The following is a 23,277-nucleotide window of genomic DNA, read 5'->3' as shown; positions in this document are numbered from 1 at the left end:
TTCTCAGTTTCACAAGGTCCCATTTGTTGATTGTTGCTCTCAGTGTCTGTGCTACTGGTATTATATTTAGGAAGTGATCTCCAACCTGCTTTTCTTAATTGTCCTAAATAGTTTATAATGATAGCTTTCAAGGACTAGAAATTTGCATTAAATTGTTACATGAGCTGCATAGGTACAATACCTTAAACAAGAATAGAAACATATGTACAGTATGACAAAAATAATCTTAAATTTGTATCAGTATACAAAAATCCATACCAATGCTTAAGACTAGTAGTTGCTTTTTAGTTTAAAAGTAGATTCCATAACCTATCCTTTTCCCTATCATTTCTATAATATATGCCCCCTTTTCCCCTCAGAAAGAGCTCCCTGAATCTAATCTTCATTGCTCAGCTTTCTCACTGACCATGACTAACAACAACTTGGCCAACTACCCTAATTGATGATAAACATCATAATCCATTGAATGACTAAAACCACCCACCCTCTCTTGGGAATTTGGGTGTCATGTTCTCTAGATTGCTTCCTGCTTTTTGGGGTTAACGACATCTTTAGTGGACCCTGAAAACATTGGGACAATGATCAAGTCCTGGAAGAGCTAACTGTATTATTTTTTGTTTAGTATCTGTGTGATGGGAAAGGGCAGAGCCTATCTGAAGTCCTGGCTGGGGTAGTCTATGAGGCTGGACTATCATAACTAGCAGCTTTGAAGCGGTTCTGGATTAAGAGTTTTGAGTGAACTGCAACAGAGGCATTCTGAGAGGCTGGACCACCTGGGTTATTTGTCTTTATTGGTGTCTGGTCCTTTTTTTTAAAAAAAAATGCAAACTTTTAATGATAACATATATATCTACATTAACAGAAGTATGGAATGTGTGATGTGCACAAGTCAGTTAAAGATGATTTTTGTTTTTATCTATGTTTGAGCAGATAAAAGGCATTTGTTAACTCTATAAGACTGTTAGGACTATATAACCAAACCTCTATCCATGCTATATGAAAGGATGGCATGTAAGTCATGAGGACTCTGTAGCCAACAAAGTTATCATGTCTCATCCAGTCTCAGACCTGTTTCTATGTAGAGGGATCAACATATACATCGTCTGTCTAGTACTTTTTCTTGGTTTCTTCCTTCATATCTGTAGCTAAGATTTTCAGGAGGTCTCCCCTGGAAATCTAATCTTCATTATTTTTGAAGGAATCCATAGCTTTTAGTTTCCTGTGGAAACAAAGGTGTAACCTCACCCCCAGCACATTTCCTGGCTTCCATTTTGAAGTTAAGACATTCTTAAAATATATAGGTTGGTCCAATTTAGCAATTTTTCCTCAATCCAATGTCTCTCAGCAGTGTTTGCCTTTTGCTCATCAGCATTCAAAAAAATTAAAGTTAAGAAAGCAACATACAGAATCCAGGCACCCTGTGTATTTTTCATCCTTATGTGGCTTATTGTTTTTATTACTTTATTCTTTCTTTAAAGAAATAATTTAAATACTTTATTCTTTCTTTTAAAAAATTATTATTTTTTAAACTATTTATTTAATGACTGTCTATACCATTTTTTTTTCCTTCAGTACCTAAGCACATTTTCAAGCATAGTATATCTGTTTAGAGTTTTGTTTTTGTTTTTGGGTGGTTTTTTTTTTTTTTTTTGGTTGTTGTTTTTTGTTTTGTTTTGTCTAGACCTGACTTCTTGCCTCCACTGGGAGGCAAATTTTATTTTATTTATTTATTTTACAATACTATTCAGTTCTACATAATAGCCACAGATTCCCTTGTTCTCTCCCTTCCTGCCCCCCTCCCCCTCCCCCCAGCCCACCCCCCATTCCCACCGCCTCCAGATCAAGGTCTCCCCCGAGGACTGGGATCGACCTGATAGACTCAGTCCAGGCAGGTCCAGTCCCCTAAATTTATTTTTTCGTCTTTTTTTTTTTTTTTTTTTTCCGGAGCTGAGGACCGAACCCAGGGCCTGTGCTTGCTAGGCAAGCACTCTACCACTGAGCTAAATCCCCAACCCCTGGGAGGCAAATTTTAAACTATATAGCCTTGGAATGGCTGGCTTCATCCCCCTAGGTTCCATGAGAGCCTAGCTTCATGCTAGCAGATACCAGCCTGGAGCTGCATTTACCCACCACAGCTCTGGGAGGTTGCTGAGCCCACTTTCCAGAGTCCCTGTGAGTGGCAGCTGACTGTTATGAGTGCTTTTGGAGAGGCCCAGGTGGCCACTGTCGTGTTGGAGCACCACATGTAGTTGTACTTTCTCACTGGGACCGCCAGCCTGCAAATAATGACATGGAGTCTTATAATTAATTATGAAAGCTTGACTTTTAGCTTAGGCTTGTTTCCAGCTAACTCATAACTTAAATTAGCTCATATTTTTTAATCTACATTCTGACATGTGGCTCGTTACCTCATCTCCACACAGCACATCCTGCTTCCTCTGCCTCTCACTGGTGAATCTGCCTTTCTTCTTCCCAGAATCCTCTCTGCCCAGAAGTCCCGCCTATTATTTCCTGTCTAGCTATTGGCCGTTCAGCTCTTTATTACACCAATCACAGCAATACACCTTCACACAGTGTACAAATATCCCACAACACAGGGACAGCATAGAAAGTTGGGGGAATAAAACTAAGAGACAAAATGAGAGGAAGCCACAATTGAAAATTGTCTGAACTCTGGGTCTTAGGCAGGAAGACCAAAGGCACAGCTGCCTGGAGGTCTATGAAGTACCTCCACTTCATGTCATACCAAATTGAGCACATGAAGGAACACTTTAACATTTCTATCCGTTTAGCCCTGGTTGGCTCTGCTGTGGTTCTTGTTTGGGCTGCCATGAAGTTGCAGCCAACGGCCACCCTGAAAATGGGCAGGAGTGTGTGAGAATCCAGCCAGGCAGGACCTGGCCAGCTGTTGCTGCTGGTCTTTGGGACGACACTCTGCTGGGGCTGTCAATGCCTATGGAGTCGTGGCCTCTTCATTTGGCTGGGCTTCCGGCAGGTGGGTGGGGGAGCATCCCATGGGCAAGTTGTCAGTGAGATCCAGGTAGAAGCTGTAAGGCTTCTTTCAACCCAGCATTAGAAGTCTTAGACTGTTGCATCTACCATAGTATGCCATCCAAAATGTCCTAGTATGGCCCATTCTCAAGAGGAGGACTGTCCAGGACTCTGGAAGATGTCCAGGTCTGAGAACCATTCTTTTCCACACCCTCTAAGGCCACAGGATGTAGAATCCACACCATCATTTAGCCTGTTGTAAGACTGCTTATCCTTCTAAACTTCTTTTACACCAGGCCATACTTTATTGAAACCTTGTTTTGAGCATTTCTCACTGTTGCTTGGAGTGAAGGCTGGGGAGGTCTCTAAGATAGATAGACCAGACAGGGACCTCTAGCCAGTGTTTCCAAATTCTTGTCACCATCAGAGAAAGATTCAGTGACTAGACAAAGTATGGAGTCAGAAGAAATTTTTGTTGCAGAGTGAAAATATACACTCAAGGAGTGTAAGCTTCTTAAGTGAGTTTTGTATTGACTCTGGGAGATGTGTTACAAGGTCATACAGCTTGTTTGTTTGTTTGTTTATTTATTTATTTATTTATTTATTGTTGTTGTTTGATTTTTGTTTTCATTTTTGTTTTTTTAATCAGGACTGCTTGACAAGGAATACTTCAGTTGTTTGCCACACAGGTGTGTGGATTAAAAGATGAGACCATGTGATGTTTACAGTTGTAGTTGTTTTTCTTTGAACACAAATCCCAATTTAGAGCCATTGACCTCACCTAGATAGTATACGATTTACAGGTTACAAGTTGCTGTTTTCATCTATGTTTCCTTTATACATGTCATTCTTGTTTTTCTTTAAGCTCTTTCCATTTGAACCATCCTTGTTTACCAGTGGCTTCCTGTTTCACATTGCTTTGTACCTCCAGCAAGGTTAGCAACATTATCACAGGAGTATGTGGCAGAAAAAAACGGCCTATACTCATGATCCAGAAAGTAGGGGTGGAGTGGGTGGGTCAAGGTCCAGAGGCCCCATAATCTCTTTCATGTGCATGCACCAATGATCTAATAACCACACAGGAGGTTCTACCTCCTGAAGAGCAGGTCACCTTCCCATAGCATCCTCCCCTCCCCCAGCCCCAGAACCAGATGTGCAGCTTTGACATTCATACTGCCCCCCAAATCAGGAGGAACTACCACATCAGACACTGAAGACCTACAGGGAGAAGCCATGGAATGTAGGAGCCGGGGCTAGCCTGTGAGCTGAACTCAGAAATCTGTTAAGCTCTTGCAAAGTGCTGTGTTTGCATATGCAAATACTGCTTATCACTCTTTGTTTCTTTGAGCTCCTTCAGCAAAAAAAGCTCATGAAGGATTGACTGAGATCAGCAACCCTCAGCACTGGACACAACCTTAGGGAGTCCCAGATCAATTTAGTCAGGACCTATGAAGGTGGGATCCAGACACTGACTGGTTATTTAATCTTTCAAGGAGATTCTGATAGTCAAGCAGGTGTGGGAACAACAACCAAAGGACCTGTACAGTCCTATGCAAGTGTCATTTGATGGATCAGCAGAAATAAAGTCTTGGGTCTAAGTTCTGACATTACACCATCATCACCTGGGTTGAGAGCATTATAAACCAGATTTTGGCCCCTCCCAGGAATTTGTCTGATTTAACTGGTCTGGGTGTGATGGGGGCTTTAGCATCCTTGCATTTTCTTGGGTGACTTCTGCATGAAGCCTGGATTGGGAAATCTGGGACAGGAGGGACAGGGGCAGCAAGCTGTAGAGTGTGGACGCGCTTCCAAAGTGAGCTGCTAGATCCAGAAAGGGCGTGTCTAAGCCATAAGCCTGCTTGTTCTAGGAGGCCAGGGAAGTTGTTTCTTTGGAAATCTGGGCCAAAGTTTTTAGCACTCAGGATTTGTTGGGATGGTGTGGCTTCTCAAGGACTTTTCAAAATATCATACAACTCCTTGAGTTTGTAAAAAATTGATAGCAAAATTTGCCCTTGATAGGTTCCTTCACCATTTAGATGAGAAAGATAAAAAGAATGAAAATAACCCCAAAGTTTCAGGATTGTGGAAAATATCATTACTGGCAATGAAATTCACAAGAAGCCTTGCCGACGCCTGCACTCTCCCCAAGACTAACATGAGAGTGTGTTTTTACTTCTGACGCAATAATTAATTTTGCCCAAGAAAATGTCCCTCTGCACACGCCTTCAGGCAGGGACTAAATGAAACCTTTAATTCACTGATAAAGGCGATCTCCTCTGTTCCTGGGACCCTGCTGAGGCAGGCAGGAGTCCCCAGTGGATCCGCTCTGAGAAGCCATGTCCTAGGAGGCTCTGGAGACCAGATTAGAGATTTCCCCTTGCCCAAGTCCAGAAAAATTGACTTTGTCAGCATATGAAAGGTTTGAGGTGATGTCCAGAGCTAACTGTGGGCGTCATTCTAGAGTCAGAGTCCGGAAGTCAAGGAGCCAGAAAGGAAACAAAGTCCAAAGTCAGCCTGGTCAGAGGACTGGGCTGAAACCTAGACGGTCTCAACACTGAGTGAAGGAGAAAGGTCTGAGCTGTGCAGGCCTGGGAGATCCCCTGGGATGCAATGCCCAGGCCTTCCCACCCCAGGGAAGGTAATTTAGTGGAGGATAGACAGATCTTATTGTAGGAGTCGCTTTGCTTCGACAGCATACTCAGAGAACTGGCCCAGACTACCGATCGAAACAAAACTTGGATGGAGGTAGAGGCAGCAGATCCATAAACCTCGGCAAGAATCAATCGTTTCCTTCCTTACAAAGCATGGACATGGGCACTAGGGGACAGGCAAACTTTCATCAGCTATCAGAGAACAAATCCTACAAGCCTTGTGAGTTGTTTCTCTCAAGGCTGAGCAGTGTCTAATCAACTGTCCTTCCTGCCCTGGGTGTGGGAAGGCAAGCAAGTGTCTCACAGTTAGTCCTGGCCTAAACCTGTCTCCACAGATAAAGTTTGGCCCAACAACCCCCTGTACATAAGGAACTGCAAACAATCTCCCTATGCAAGTAAATTGTAGCTTAACATGAGCAAACTTTTCTAATCAAGCAACTGTGTTTAAGCCAATCACAGCAGCCGAGCCTCCAGCCAGAGACTGAACTGAGCTGCCAAACAAGGGAAATATTTGCCATGTAAACAAAAAACAGCCGTACCAATCCAACTGTTTCTGTGTGCCATTTCTTTTTCTCTGGATATAAGTACAACTGGCCAATATACCGGGGCAGGACAATCTGAGTCACTTTTGATCCGAAGAGCTGTTATTTCTTAGAACGTTCTTTTCTTTATTCTTCACTCCAAAACAAAATTCATTAGCATTAATTAGTCTCATGTTATTTTATTATTTACTATTTATTTTAAATTAATTTTTAAACAAACACATGGCCAACTCTCTTCCAAAAGACTACCCCACTAGAAGGCTTTGTAGAAAAATGTGTAGGTGCATGTAGGGGCCTAAGAGTTCCAAGCAGAAACTAAGCCTGACTCCTTCTCCTACCTCATAGAAACAACCCAGAAGCTAGACATGCATACAATGGGATGTGATCAGACAGTAAAAATGAAATTTATGAAGAGATAAAACTGCCAATGATACAAAAGCATTAAATGTGATGTGCAAGATAAAAGCTGTGTTCCCTGGAGGCAACTGTGCAAAAAAATCAGAGGCTACCCTGAAAAAGGTAATGAAATTTAATTGAACTGTTACAATTGTTATACTATCAACGACTATAATTGTCCTTTTTATTTTTGCTATTTTCTAATTGTCTATGTAGTATTGTTTTATAAAAGTTGTTTTTTTATTTTTTATTTTATTTCAGTTTTTGGTAAAGTCTAATTATATTTTCAGTAGCTATGTGGAAGCCATGACTCAATTATTACAGTTCCTATCTTTCTTACCTTGGTCAAATACTGATACTCACCTCTCACATACATACACAAACACATACTCTCCATCAGGAGAATGTATGTGCAATATTACTCTGGTTGAGGTTGTAGGTTAATGGAGATAAATGATGATTTCATCTTCTCTCTCACACACATTTCTGTGCACATATGCATGTGAACACAAGTTTGTGCACACAAGTACACAGTCTGACAGGTCCCTCTCTGAGACCAGGCTGGCCTTGGCAGAACAGCGGGTCTGAAAGGGCCTTTTCATGCTACTGATGTTAGACATAATGATGCTTGAATCTTCTATACCATTATATAACAGATTGCCTCCCAAACTCGAGGGCTTCTTACCATTCATGTGACCCAGGAATTCCACCAGGGTCTAGAAGAATGTTTATGACTCAAGAAGCCTCACCAGCCTGTCCTCATGATGCCCGAGGAGATTCTCCTGGACAATAACCTGTTCTAAACTCATTCTAACTGTGACTGGCAGTTTGTTGCCATTGGGACCTCTCAATAGGACAACTTATAACATGGCAGCTTGCTTTCTTCAGAGCTCCCAGTGAACAAAATCACAAGCAAATGAACAGGATAGAAATCATAATCTTTCTGTAACCAAGTTTTAGAAATGCCATCCTCTTATATTTCTTCCTTTATTTTCTTGGTTCACCTCATACTCAAGAAGTAGAGATTTGCATACAGTCATGAATACCAACAGGCATTCACTGGACTACCTTAGCCATGGCCTACAGCTGATGCACCTCACCAGAGGACAATTCTGCCTATTGTGAGCACTATGTGCTCATCCGATACTAAATGAACGTCATGTGCAAAGCTGCTCCTTTTTTCTGTGGTGTGCCATTCAGTCCTTGCACTGAGTTCGGTATCTTTTGGTACATGCTTCACAGCTGGGTGCCTGCTTCTTACAAGACTGAAAACATGGAACAATGCTTAGGAGAGAAAGAGCTAGCACCAGACTACTGTTTTGTTTCTGTTTTTTAAAACTGAGTTCTATTATTTCCAGGTCTGTGGGTTTAAGGAAGTTTCTTATCTCCCTAAATCTTGGGAACCTCAGATGTAGGACCTGTGAGGCACCCATCTCAGGGAATTACTAAGGTAATTAAATGATGTAATATACACAAAGATCTCTAGAGTCTGGAATGTAATAAAATTGACTCTTAGTGGAACTATTGTTTATTTTTCAATGATAGCTCCCTGGGTTTAATAAAGCAGTAACTCGGGCTTTTCTCTGAGGTTACTCTGATGCCTTCTGACTTTAAACGATTCTGTAGCTACTGATCGTCAGGTTACCGTTAGTATAAAGGTGTTTTCTCCTCTTGGAATTGAACTGATTGTTAGGATCTGGATGACCAATCAGCTCCTCACTAACATTTTAATTCTTCTGTCCCTGTTACCATGTCCCTCAATTTATTGTGTGACAAAGGTTTACTGGGTCATAACACTTCAGGCAAATGTAGTGGCTCCCTTTAATTCAGGGCTGTTTCTCCTCCTAAAACTTGCTTTTTAATTTTGTTTCTCCTATGCTTGTCTTCAGAAAAATCCATTTTTCTCTTTCAAATCTTGCTTATTCCAACCCATTTTAGATCTTTATTTTTTATTTTATTCTCTCTCTCTCTCTCTCTCTCTCTCTCTCTCTCTCTCCCTCTCTCTCTCTCGTGTGTGTGTGTGTGTGTGTGTGTGTGTGTGTGTGTGTGTGTGTGAGAGAGAGAGAGAGAGAGAGAGAGAGAGAGAGAGAGAGAACGTATTTGTGTATGTGCATGAGAGCAAGCATGTGTGTGTCCACGGCATATATGTGAAAGTCAGAGGGCAACTTGTACAAGTCAGTTCTTTCTTTCCAACTGAGTGTCCCTGGGGATCACACATGCCTTTATCTGCTGAGCTACCTCGACAGCACTAAATCTTTATTTTTTCATTCTATTTGCTTCATTTTTTATCAATTCTGTCCATTTTATTGCCTACATATTCAATAGCACCCAGTCTTTTTTTTTTCCTTTTTGGAGACAGTCACTTGTATCCTGTATTGGCCTTAAACTCACTGTGTAGCCAAGGATGACCCTGCATCCCTGATATTCCTGCCTCCATCTCAAGTACTGGGATTCTAGGTCTTCACTACCACACCAGGCTAATGTGGTGTAACTGGTAGTCATCGGTTCACTTTATTTTTATTTGGGGGCTTTGGTAGTGCTGGGAGTTGAACCCAGGGCCTTGAGCATGTTAAGCACAGGCTTTGCCACTGAGTTATTCCCCCTAACCAACCCCCGCCCCAAATTTATGTTTTAAAGTTTGTCTTGGCTATCTTATATTTTCTTCTTCAAGCCTTCAGATCTTTGCTTTAAGCCCTTATTTCATAGATGTGATGTTTACTTTTACTGATATCATGGATAGGGGAGCCTTCATTTCTTTGGGTGACACAATGCTCCAGCTGTGTCTTCCTCATTCTTCCTTTGAGTCATCTTTTCCTGCTTTTTGTTTTCTCCTGTTAATGTCTTCACATAGAAATGACACTGGGCTCTTCTTAGTCATTACTTAAAGGTGAAGCAAGTCTATAACTGTAATTAATGAGGCAATTCCATGTAATTTATCTGGTAATCAAGAGAGGTTTATTTCTGGGGTAACTTACAGCTAATAGGGGTTGGTTACAGGAACCAGGAGAGATGAGGTACCATCTAGCAGAGAATTCTGGCTTGGTCTGTTATCCACCTTCCATGACCGCGAGGTATCCAGAAGGGGTCAGCATGTATGCACCTGGAGTCTTAAGGGGCTCCCTCTCAGTCACACCCTGGGGCAGGTCATAGGCAGGTGTGGTTATGACAGTTACCTGCTGTCACTCTAGGAGCAGTGTTTCAAGGTCAAAGCTGGAACAGCTACCCATTACAGAAGTCTGCCCTTCCTTTCTCAGTTGCCTGTCAAAGACTGTTCATCAGTGCTCTTCCCTGACATCTACCTGTATCTGGTCAGGAGCTTCTCCAGACTTAGCACAAGCCCTTAACATCCTTATGTATACATAGACTTGATGATCTACGTCTAACTCTTTATCTGCCTGATGTTATGTCCTTCCCTTCTGCTGTTCTGGAAGTTTTACCGCACATTTTCCTTCTTGGTATATGCCACGGTGCCACATTTCTAAAAGAGTTTATAAAAGTCTGTGTATTTCTGCATGCTCTCTGCTCACCACATGTCACATGGCACTAAGCACCTTCTGGGTCCCAGCCTTGTCAGTCTGAAGGGAAAGATGTCCCTTCCCCATCTGCGGCTGTGAGCCTTGCATCACTTCCCGAGGCTCAAAGGTGTGAGTCTGTTTTCTAGTTTCGTCACATGTGGTTTTCATTTTTCTATTTTTCTTTCTCCTAATGTTTCCAGAGGGTTTCAAGAGATAGAGTCGGCAGAGGCTCATGCCTGTGATATCGTTTCCTGGACTTCTGCTTTGTTCTTCTAAGTAATTACACATCTACTCAAGATTCCAGTTTAAAGGACCGCCATGACTTGACATAAAGGAACGGGAAGCATGTTCCAGTTAGAAAAGAAATCAATGTTTCCTGCGACTGGAAGTCCTCAGGCCTGGTCAGTGCATGAATTAGTTGACATCAGTTCATGAACAGAAAGTGAAGTGAGGCTGGAGGGAGAGGCGTGAGAACTGTTCCCCAAAACTAGGAATTTGGGAGGAGAAAAAGAGCACACTAAGAACCCCTGCGCTGTCTACTTCAGAAGGGTGAATTTTGTGTTAAATAAACTGTATTTACATATAATAGCCAAAATCTCAATACAACACTTCATGGTGCTTAGGGACCAAAGAGAGAGACCCCCATGAAAGACTTTTGACTTCATGAGGGTAGACGCATTGTCTTCCTCCTGGGCCTCCAACTTGCATGTGACATTTCGTATCTACTGCAGAAGGCTGCGAAGAAAAGAGCATCTGGCGAGGGTTGTTCTGAGAGGCACAGAGTCCATGTCCGGAGCAAAGAGAGGCAGCGACAGCAGTGGAAGTGGAGGGGACACAGAAGACAGAGCCGAGGATCAGTCCTGGGGAGTTGCTATGACAACAGAAGAGTAGGTTGTATGGAAACAAGTAAGAAAAACGTTAGAACGATAAATCAGAACAGCATGATGGCTGCTGACCCAGGCACTGGGGTATCCGACCAGGACATTCAGGGCTCCAGGAGTTCTAGCCTGCCAGTCAGAGGTGGTGTGTCCACTGAATCTTACTAGCCATTTTTTTTCTTGTTTCCATGACAAATGCAGGAAGAAACAAGTGTCTACAAATTCCCCTCGACCATGGTCCTCTTTTTCTACTTGCAGTAGTTGGTCTCCAGAGATGGCTCCCAGGAAGCCATGCTTCCCATTACTCACACCTGCATCTAATCCACACCAAGCTTGGCAGCTGCTAAGAAGTCGGCCAACTCTCTTGAAGCAACCATGTGGTGAAGAAGCCCTGTGGAGCCATAGGTTGAGAGTAGCTCCAGCTAGCCCAAGTCCTCCCTACCATCTCAGTCTGGCACTAGGTATGAAGGTGAAAAGGCCATCTTGGAAGTCTAGCCCAGGTAAAAGTAGGGATGCATCCAGCCATGGAGACATGTACCTATAGTACATTAGAGAGAACCACTCAGCTGAGCCCTGTCAATTAACGTAAACATGGAAGAGAAAGATACATATTTTAAATCTCTACATTTGGAGCAGCTTATTGCACAGAAATAGATGACTTGAACAAGCACAACAAGCCACACGAAGATCACTCCGTAAATACTGGGGCCACTTCCATTGATTGGAGCAGGAAAGCAACTGTCACCCCTTCAGTGGCTTTGATACTTTTTGCTCTTCCCACATTTCCAAACTGTAATTCTAAGCACAGAACTCATGGAATAGAAGTTGCCTACCGATGGCTGCTCAATTTCCTGAAACACCCAGTGATTTGGGGGAATGCCTGGGATTATGCTACTTGTCCAATAGCTTAGTCCCCCTCTCCTCATGTAGAGATCTGAAATGCCCTGATCCTGCTTGTCCTATGCACAAACGTCCCCTCAGAGACACATGGGAGAGATCTGGAAAAGGAAAAGGAATCAGTGTCCACAGAATCCTCAGGCCAGACTGGAACCCACCACAGTCCCTGGCTCTCTCTGCCTGTTGATTTGGGACTCTGGGTGTTTTATGTTTTATTACTGGTGGCCCAAGGCCAAGGCTACAAATAAATGTTTATGCTGGCAGCAAGGGGCATCATTTCCTGGGCTGCCTTTCAGGGGAGGAAAGTCATGTTTCAAGGCTCATTCTCTTTGTATGGTGTCCATTTTCTTCTCATGCCACGCCAAGGTCAAAACAGAGCTGGCTCCTCGGCTTGAAAACTCTGCTCTGTCTCCCCCGCTTGGCCCTCTGGAAGACAGGGCCTTGTTCTACAGACAAGACCTTTCTCTAGCATTGGCATTGTTCAGTTTCTCACGGGTGGGTTTCTCTTCAGTGCTCCCAGGGTGTCAGGACAAAGACCACATATAGGCACCAGTGTGTGACACTAAAGTGTGACACTGTCATTGTCGGTATTTGGAATCATGGCTTCCAGACTGGCTGTCTCATTCATAGATCTCTGGCCAGAGTTACTGAGGACCCTTACCTATGTTGAGCCTTATAGTTGCCAAGACATTCTGATATGGTCAAGACAGTAGATTATCAACTTGGACAGGGAATAATAAACCATCTACAATCTTCTTCTGTGGTCATGTAGCTCATTACATGTATGTTTACACACACACACACACACACACACACACACACACACACACACACGTCTGAATGCGATAAATACCTTTGGGCAAAACAAGATCCCCTTTGTTTCAACAGTGGAAGGCCAGAGCAGCTTGCAGGTTCTACACAAAGCTGGGGCTCTGGCCATCAGCTCGCTTCTGACTACTGTTTCCCTAGGGCCAAATGATCTGGAATAGAGTTCTCAGTGATGGCCTATAGAGCCTGCAAAGCCAGCAAAGTAGTTCTCAGGCCTGTTCCACGCTACCCAGGGGCTCCGCTTCTCAGCTCCTGTGCGTGATCCTCAGTACTGGCTCCAATTCCACAGTAAAGATGGAAAATCAGAATCATAGGGAACAAAGCCAGTCAGCCGGGCCTAGGGCAAAAAGCAAGAGGCCAAGCCAGAACCGGGAGGAAGCCAAGGTTGGTAGAGAGGGTCTTGGGGAGGCTGAGAAAGGGGGCATTTAATCAAGAGAATACTTAGACCTTGAGAGGGCTCCTGCCTAGGCTGTAGGACTCAGATCGTAGGTAAAATGACAGAAGATTCATACGGTGTGGAGACCCTTAACTGCTTTGAGCCTGTCTCTTCTGTAACTCAGACAGACCCAAGAACACTCAGCCTCCGAGTTTTCCTGCTTGAAGGCAATGATGTGAGGTTGAAAACCGTTCTATCACGTGGATATGTGAAATAACCTTGCCATCCTCACTGCTGCGTCAAGTAGGGCCGAAAGAAACCCTCCGCACCAGCTTCTATATTCTACCCGGCCAGTTTAGGGAGAGGCAGACTCCAGCTGGTACCTGTCTGGTCCTTGTCTTCTATAGAGTGGGACCAGCTGGGCCTGAGGCAGTCATGAGTTGGGGAGGGATTCTCGCTCACTTTATTCCTGTACTTCTTTCATGGCCTCATCAAGGAACCCCAGGGGGAAGGTGCCGGGCAGTCCCCCGGGCTTGCATACTTCCTCTCCGTGTTCTGCATGATTGCTGTCTACCTGATCCCCAGTGCTGTGAACTCTGCTAAGACAGAATCCAGTATGCCTTGCTCCTCATGAAGTACCTGGCACAGTACTTACCAGCACTCATGAAATGACCTCTGACTGGGGGCACGGAGACAGGTCAGTAAGTGCTGGACCATCCAGGAAGCCATTGGTAAGGAACCTGATAAAGTCACTCACTGGCCCTCACTTCCTCCAATGAAAGTATGCTCTTCTGTCCTCACATAACTCAGGGGCACGCGCACGAAGAGGTCCTACCAGGCAATCCCGAATTCATCTTCAACCTTCATGGCAATTACATGCCTGCCTCTGTGAGCCTGGATGACAGATTTGACAGCAAAACGCTGTTGCCACACCCCTTTCATCAGCCCAAACATGTCACCACTCTCCTGAGTCACTTGGGTCTCCCCATTGCTCTTCTTCCACAATGTCCCCAAGCTCCACAGTGAATGTATTTGTTGAAGCCCCAAGGCCTGTGATGGAGACTTGTGGGGAAGGGGTTTGGGAGGTACTCAGTGTTCCTTGAGTTCATGAGGATAGAACTTTGGATGAAATTGATGTCCTTAGGAGAAACTTAGACTTCTCTCTGCCGTGTTAGGACCCAGTGACAAGGCAGTTGTCTGCTAATTGGGATGAGAGTCTGTCTGTCATACCTTGGCTTCTGTTGCTATGACAAACACTGACCAAAGCCAACTTGATGAAAGATGGATTTATGTAGCTCACAGGTTCTCATCCATCATCAAGGAAAGCCAAGGCAGGAACCCAGAGGCCAGAACTGAAGCGGAGACCCTGGAGGAGCAGTGTTTACTGGATGGTTCAGTTTGTTTTCCTATACAACTCGGGGCCACCTGTCCAGGGGTGGTACTGCCAACAGTGGGCTGATCCCTCTGACATCAATTATCAATCCAGAAAATGCCCCAAAGATGCCCATAAGCCAGTCAGATGGAAGCAATTTCTCAGCTGATGTTTCCTCTTCCCAGGTGACTCTAGTTGACAAACACTAACCAGTTCAGAGCTGTCATTATAGTTCAATCCAGTAGCTCTACCTCTGACTGCTCAGCTTCCAGAACTGTAAGAAATAAATGGCTGTCCTCTAGACTACCTGGGCTAGTCTGTCTATGTTTATACAGTAGCTGGAACCGACAGACATGTTCCTTCACTTCTGTGAATCTGATCCTTAGCAACACTCATGGAACCCCCCTCCCCCCAGCCCACACTGATATGAGTAGGTATCTCCATCTGACAGTGACAGTTTCTCTGCCCGAGAAGGACACCAAATAGCCAGAGAGGTGGCTCTGGAGTGACAAGTGCGCCATTCAGGAAAGAGACCTTGCAGTCTCGGTAGCAGAGTGGGGAACCTGCTCACGGAGAGATGAAGAAGAAGACGTCATTAGCCTCGCTTCCTGCCTGTATATGGGAGTCTCTGTCCAGGGCTGGCCTCGGGCCGAGTGATGAGCATGTGGAGGGAGTGATTATCTCCCATGCTAACAGCATTCTGGGTCAGGGGTGCGGGGAGCTGCAGGCCCAGTGGCCTCAGGGAGGATCTATAATGGGGGGTCCTCAGTGTCAGAGCAAAAGGAATCACCGGAAACTGGGTATGGTGGGAAGCAATACAGGAGCAGGGCCTTGGGGTCACCAGGCTGCCGTCCACATCCAGGAGTCATCAGAACCCATGGAAAGAAGCAGCAGAAGCTCACTGCTGGGTGGCTCGGGGAGACCACACTGGGGCCTCAGATCCAGCTCCCTTGGACTCCTTTGGTAGCTCTGGCCTCCCCTCATTTGAGTAACTCTGAGCAACAGCTTTAGAAGCTCCTAACTCAGGCATCTTGAACCCTGCTGCACACTGAAGTCACACATGGGATTCTGGAAAAATGCCAGCCGTGAGGCTGGGAGGCTTAGCACATTTTAAACCTTCTCTGATTTGAATGTGGAACTGGAATTGAGAACCACTTGTCCAAAGAATGTCTGAGGAGGAAGCAACCTGTCTTCATGTGTCACCGCCCATTAGGCAAAAGAGACTATTGCAAAACCCGTTCTTTCTGCCTTGGAACCCTCCCTTAAAACTTCGAGAATGCATCGTGTAAATATTGTCATCACACTAGACATTGTCAACCTCTTTAATGTATCTCTCCCATCTAATTTAAATTTTGCATTTTTGATCAACAGCTCCCAATCTGCACCCCTGTCCTCCATTTTATAGTCACAGTGACACTTATGGATGGCCAGTCACCCAGCAAGTGTCATTTCTTGAAACACCTTCCCCAAAGTAAGGACTATTCTACAAGCCCTACTTTGTGGGTGAGGAAACATTCTCAGAGGTGTGGGTAGTCACTTAATCTAGGTCACAAAGCTACAGGGAAACACGGCTTATTGCCCTACCCCCAGCTAGTCTGGGGAGGATTTGCCCTGCATGTGTTCCATCACTCCATTATACTGAAATAGCTTTGTGAAGCCCGTGTTGGGTTGGGCAGCTGAGGCTCTCAGTGGCCCTCACCCTCCTAGCATGATCTCACGGCTTCCTTCTGATCTTGCTCCTTCCTTTCTAATCAACCAGGTCTGTAGGATTCTTCTCTCTTGCCCCAGAATAATATTCCAAATGCATGAGCTTGGCTTTGCTGCTTCACATTTCTAGGGAGTTACGGTGACTGTTCATTTCTCTCCCTACCATCTAAGGCTGTAACTGGTGATTAATGATCCACAATAAAATAAATAAGTGTTTATTATATCACTGAACTTCTGAGTGGAGCTCTTGCCAACCTCACATTGTCTAGAAAGAGTCTAGATGTAGACCTTTAAGGAAAACCCCACACACATCCAGTTGTACTTATTCCTTATGAAACCCTTAAACTAAAGTTTAGCTGAAAAGAAACTACTTCTCACTTTTCTTCTTTCCACGAGACCCTTCACCACACCAAATTGTGAAGCTTTCTTGGAAATTCAGAAAATGAAATGAAACAAGAACACTGCGGAATATATTATATGGTCTGGCACAAATTAATGAAAAGCTCTTTGCTTGTAAAAGAAAAATAAAGATTCAGTTCATTCAAACAAGGAAAGCTCTGTGGTGAAATCTACATTTTCCATGTGGCTTCAACACCTCTGACTGCTGGGAGGGAGGAAACAGCCTGGCACACACATGCCTTCTTCATGGGTAGGGTGATGAAGAGGAGTTGCCTAACATAGGGCGAATCCCCTCAAATGCAGTAGGAAATACAAGGTGTTATTTTCATTTTCTGAATGAGGAAGCATCTGAGAGGTCCACAGACATGGTGATCCAGCTAGTAAGTCATTAGATCACACCTCATCTTAAGCCCTGAGTTTTTCAGCATATGACTGGCCTCCCTAGTGGACCAACGACTCCAAAATCTAAACAGACTCATCCTTCAAAGGTCAGAACTCACTACAGTTCTGGTATTTATGAACCTGGGATTGCCCATGGCTCATCTTTGGGGCCTGTCATAGAGACTATCCCCCATTGCTTTGGGAAAGCCTATGAAGTTTTCTTGGTATCTTCAAAATCATGCTTGGAGTCCCTTCTCCACACTTTTCTGTCTCCTTTGGGCATGATTCCATCTTTCTAGCTTTTGCTACATGGAAAACATGAGGGGCATTAGCCCTGACTAACAGATAAGCTTTGCTGGAGTCTTCATATGCTTGGTGTCCTTCAGGACTGAGTCTCTCTGTCTGCAAAGCAGGAGCTTAAGTTGTTGAGTATGGCACTGGGGTTGTTATAAAGATCAGTAGGATGCTGAAGATGTTGAATAAACTGTTCTCATTTCACCATAGATTAACCTTCATCTCCCCCAAAGCTCAGATGCTTTAGATACCCTGAGCAAATGAGAGAAGGGCCACAGAAAAAGAGCCCATACCCAGAGAAGCACAGCATTCTTTCTTATTTATTAATAAACACAGTGCGGTTCTAATCTTAGAAATCAGCTTCAAGTAATACCTGAAGTAGAACTCTGCCCAAAGGCCTTTGCTTTCTCTTGAGCCAATGAGAGATGAGAGACATGAGAGATGTTATTCTCATAGTTAAGGATAGACACCCTGGAGAGAGTAACCTGATGATCCTGTGCTTTTAAGATGTTCTTTGAAAAATGAGATCTCAGTGACACTCAGAGAAGATAATGTGGCCAGCTCAGGTGACACACAGTCAACATTCTACACTGAATGATGGAGGAGCTGTAGTCTCTCCTGGGCCCAGCCAAAAGGAAATACCCTTGCCAGGCATCCTATGTCTTATATTCCCTCCTCTTTTCTGGCCCCTCTTTTAGCCTGTAACTCTTGCCAAGGACTGAGGTCATGGCCATGCCTCATTCCAAGCCTGCTCTGTGGATGTGCCAGGGCCTTGGCGTTAGCTCCTTTTCACTTATTTGCCGAAGATGAATTATGCCAGGGTCAAGTTAACCATCATTTGGAGATTTTTTTTGGAGACAGAAGAGTCTTTACCAGCAGGCATCAGAGGTTGTATACTGACTGAGAGGGACTGTTAACCACTTGAAACAGACCTGCCAAGATGAGGTCGTCACTAAATGGTGCTCTGGGAATAAAACTTACAGACTCACCTTTGGCACATGGTGTGACGAGTGTGCTGTTGTCCCAGCCAGGAACAGGACTTGCCCTCATTATGTTGGGATGGTCTTAGGGTCTGACTGATGGAAAGAGTGGAAAGAGATCCAGGAACACCTACTGTCATACTTGCAGTATCTCATCACACAAGGGACTCGGTGTTAGAGAGCCAGGGCATGTCAGTGCCCAGCTCTGTCCCTTTTGAGGCAATGTTCTGTCTGGTTTGTGGACTCCTAAGGCCATCTCCCAGATACCTTGTGTTGTTCTGCCTTCCTGATGATCAAAAACCATAGTTACAGGCTTCAAAGTCTGATGTTGCTCAGACCCCCATCCCATGCGAGTACTGCATCGGACCTGCTCATAGAGAAAGCTGATATGTTTTGTAGACCCACGGGGAGTGTCACTTGCAAAATGAAGAACAGGAATTGATTTCTTTCAACCATTAATGAGATTTAAGCTTTAAAAGTCCTTAGAGATGCTCTAAGCCAGTGACTTATCCAACACACTTGAGGTCTACCCTATGAAAACTGCATTGGATGTCTGTGTGGGTTTTCTGGGGCTGCCACCAACTGGGTTTCTGAAACAATAGAAATTTATTTTCTCTCAACTTTAGAAATGAAGAATCTGAGTGTAAGATAACAGCAGGGCTAATTTCTTCCAAGGCCTCACTCTTTGGCCTGAAGATAGTCTTCTTCCTATGTCTTTTCAGGGTCTTTCCTGCTGTGGAATATTACTTTAACTATTTAAAACTGTGCTACATTTGATTGTGTTGTGGAATATCACTTTAACCATGTAACTGTGTATTGGTGAAATTATTAAGGCCACTCCACGTAGTTAAAAGGGAGGTTTATTTTGTGGGGTAACTTACAAGTGAAGGGATAATTTATAGGGTCTGGGAAAGGTGTGGTGTAGTCCAGCGGTGTTCTCTGGAGAACTCTGCTTGGTCTACCTCTAGTGTCCAGGGTCCAGGAACCAAGAGGGCTGGCGCATCTGGATCTCGGGTCTTCAGGGTCCTCCCTTGGCCCCACCTTGTAGGTGTGACAGTTACCGAAGCCTCAATGGGGGTTGGGACTTCCAGATCAAAGCTGGAATGGTGACCCACTACAACTGTGTGTTACATTTGTTTATACTGCATTTGTTTAATTATGTAAAGATGTGTTGCTACTTTACCTTGCCTGCCCAAGGCACCTGATTGGTCTAATTAAAAGCTGAACAGCCAATAGCTAGGCAGAAGAGGGATAGGTGGGGCTGGAGGACAGAGAGAAGATGTAGGAGGAGGAACTTAGACTGGGGGACAGAAAGGGAGAGAAGAGAATGAGGGAGAAAGAGAGGAAGATACTCAGGGCCAGCCAGGTAGCTGCCAGCCAGCCAGATATGGAATAGGACATACAGAATGAAAGAAAGGTAAAAATCACTGAGGCAAAATGTAGATGAAAAGAAACAGGTTAAATTAAGTTATAAGAGTTAATGGGACCAAAAAAAAAAAAAAAAGGCTAAGGCTGAGAATTCATAAGTCTCCATGTTATGTCTTTCTTTGGGAGCTGGCTGGTAGCCCCAAAGTCTGCTACACTTCCCCCCTTGTGTGTTTTTGGCCTATTCTCTCTTATTAAGACAATAGTCATATTAGACTAAGATCTACCAAACTGAATCAGTCAGGGTTCTCCAGAGTCAAAGGAATACATACAATTATGAGAGAGGATTTATCTGATTGGCTTGTTCAGTCACAGCCTGGATGTTCACCAACAGTAGACATCTGCAGGCTGAAGATGCAGGAAACCAGTAGCTGCTTCCTTCAAGAAACTAGAAACCTCAAAATAAGAAAGATCCATGTTATGGCTCCAGTCCCAGTTAAAGACTGGGATATCCACAGAATTAGGAATCAGGTGCCCACAGTATCAGCACATAAAATGCACCTTCTGAAGAAGGGTCAAGAGCATGAGCAGGGACACTCTCACCTCTCCATGTTTGATTGTTCAGGCCAGAGACCATGGGCTAGTACCATTGGCATTTAGGGTCCTTCCCTCTCAGCTCCCTGACCTGGCTGCCAATCATCTTTGGCAATCCCTTTGCTAATGGTGTTATGACTGGTTTTCTATCACACTTCAGGTAAGTCAAGTTGACAGTTCAAGTCAATTATTACACCTCATGGTACCTTTTCAATTTAATCAACTCTTTCAGGCCATTGTCTCCATTTTTAAATACAGTCATTTTTCAAGGCACCAGGTGTTTGGTTCAACATGTGAATGTAGAGATACAGTTATAACAATGTGAAAACCCTGTATAAAGATGGTGGAAATTAATGTTTAAAAGATTATTTACCATGTGTCACATCAGTTGATCTTTGCTAATATTTTCTGCTTTTGTAGTGACTATGACCCACTACAGTAATTTTATAATGCTGTAATGGCTCCAACAGAGTTTTGCAGACTATGACCAGGGCCAGCATGGTGAAGAGCTACTTCAGAGCTTATCTAAGAGGCTCAGCAGGCATTGATCAGGGCTATAGACCTTATCTTCCTATTGCGGGAGCTAAGACCAAAAATGGGCTTGGTCTGGGTCTGTCCTCATCAGGGAATGTTAGCTGCTTTGGTGGTCCAGCATTAGGACCAGAGGGTCCAGCCTTGTTCCTAAAGGAGAGAGAAGACACAGGATGAAAATGAGTGAGAACCATTTTGACACAGCATCAAGAACCAATGTAGAAGAGCCATTCAACACAAGTGTAAAGCAAAGAACAGAAGAAATGCCATAAAAGCCGGACTCGGGACAGTACAAGGACGGAGCAACAAGCTGAGACAGGTGGCTGAGAGTATTGTAAAAAAGATAGGGGATGTAGGATGGCGCCCAGACTAGTCTCTGCCTGATTCAGGTGGGCAGAACAGTACTGCTTTCAAAGGCCCAGTTCATCTCATTGGCCTTTTGCTGAAGGAAAAGGGACATTTTGACAGAAGCCAGTGTGACTAGCCACATTCTGAGGCATTGTGGAATCAAATGTGATGTCAATCCATTTCCCATTATTATAACAAATACTTGAGATTATAAGGTAGTTTATTTATAAAAAGAAAGTGTGTCTTGGTTCACAGTTTGGGAAGTTTTGGCCCATGACTGGACAGCTTTGTTTGGGCCCGAGATTAGGCAGCATACCATGCGCTGGATGTGCGTGGCCCGGGAGAATCACTCACCTTGTGTCCAGAGAGAGGGAAGAGGAGAGTCTCACGGTGCCTTTTAAGGGCATATCACAATGCCCACACATCTTCTGCCAGTCCCTTTCAGCTTCAGGTTCCAGTCCCTCCACTGTGGGGGCCAAGACCTTAGCACATGGACCTCTGGAGAAGAAATCCAACATCTAAACTATAGCAGATCTTAACATACAAATTTTGAGGGGACACAATTCAATGTCTAACACCATTGTGTCTCTATCTCTCAGCATATTATATAACACAAAATCAAAGTAAAAGGATTTTTTGAAAAATTAATGAATTAAAAATATAAGGGTTGGGGATTTAGCTCAGTGGTAGAGCACTTGCCTAGCAAGCACAAGGCCCTGGGTTCGATCCTCAGCTCAGAAAAAAACAATGTATATATATATATATATATATTAAATTGAGGTTCACTTCATCAACAGGCAAAATATATTTAAGGCCAAGATTTTTTTTGTTATACCAAGAATTCTCTTCTGGGAAATCTAAAACGGTTCTACCAAATGCTCACTTTAGTCATAAAAGCCCTGGTAAAGTTTTGAAGAGGATGTCTCACTTTAACTTATGTGGCTTCCTGAGGACCACTCCAAGATAAACCAGTTTTTAAAAAGTACCTCTCAGTAAATGAATGAGTGGTGCCCACAGTGCATCATTTACCCAAACACAGCTAACTGTGAGAGAAGGCCTTCCAGAGTGCCGCCTGGGGCTTCAGATGGGAGCTTTTGATCTGACACTGGTGGGATGCTCCGTTAGCTAGCCAGCCTGGTAGCCTGCACAGGAGCCGCTCTGCTCCAACCAAGCATGCCCTCTTTACTCTGCTTTCTGCGTGATCAAGGCTGCAGGTGGAAGATGTTCTTTTTGCCTGCCTTCACCACCAACATGGAAAGAGCTGTGTTCTTTTTTTTTCTGATTAATAGTATCCTGAATGCACAGAAAATGTCTAACAATTCTAAAGGTTAGTCGATAAAAAAAAATTATTCAATTTTGTTTTTATGTGTTTGTCTGCTTGTATGTATATGTGTGTAGGTGCCTTCAGAGGCCAGAAAATGGTGTTAGATCTCCTGGAACCAGAGTTACAGATGGCCATGAGTCACCATGTGGGTGCTGGGAATTGAACTCAGGACCTCTGGAAGAGCAGTGAGTGCTTTGAACTGCTGAGCCGTCTCTCCAGCCCTTCTACAAAAGAAACAAGTTTTAGAAGTCTGTGATGGTGACTATGGCAATGACTATGTTCTGTTCTGAACACTTGAACATGGGTATTTGCAATTGTAGGACACAGATTCACCCATCTGGGATCCTGTGAGACTGGAGCCTAATGAATCATAGCTGTGAAGCTATTGAAACCCATAGGATTGATGCTGCAGGATGCAGCTCTCCCTAGAGGCTTGGTTCTTTGCTCCAAAGCACACATCACCTCCCTATCTACCATAAATAGCACACATTACATGTGCCCACTCGACTCCTGACACAACACTCAGGAGCAGAGTGGCCGTGTACACACGATGCGGTCGGCACAGTGCCCTTCAGAGGGGGGAGCTTGGACTCACTCTCATGCTCCTCGGAACTGCTTGTGTTCGCTCACAGCTTAGCATCAGCCACTGTTCCTCTAGAACGTCTGCCAGTTGACACCCAAAATTGTCGTCCCATTGATAAGATACTGCACATTTCTTTAACGGCATGACTTGGTTTTTGGACACTTGTATGTTTTTCTTTTTGAGTTGATTTTTTCCCTCTTTTATTTCATATATTTTTTTTTTTGTTAAAGCAGCTCTTAGGTTAGCATATAAAGTAATGTCATTCCCATGGATATACATCATCCTTTGTTGTCAGTGTTACCCTCGACCAATGTGTTCCCGTGTC

Source organism: Peromyscus maniculatus, chromosome 9 (genome assembly GCF_049852395.1).
Source record: "Peromyscus maniculatus bairdii isolate BWxNUB_F1_BW_parent chromosome 9, HU_Pman_BW_mat_3.1, whole genome shotgun sequence".
Taxonomy (NCBI): Eukaryota; Metazoa; Chordata; class Mammalia; order Rodentia; family Cricetidae; genus Peromyscus; species Peromyscus maniculatus.
Note: the sequence above shows the minus strand (reverse complement) of the source record.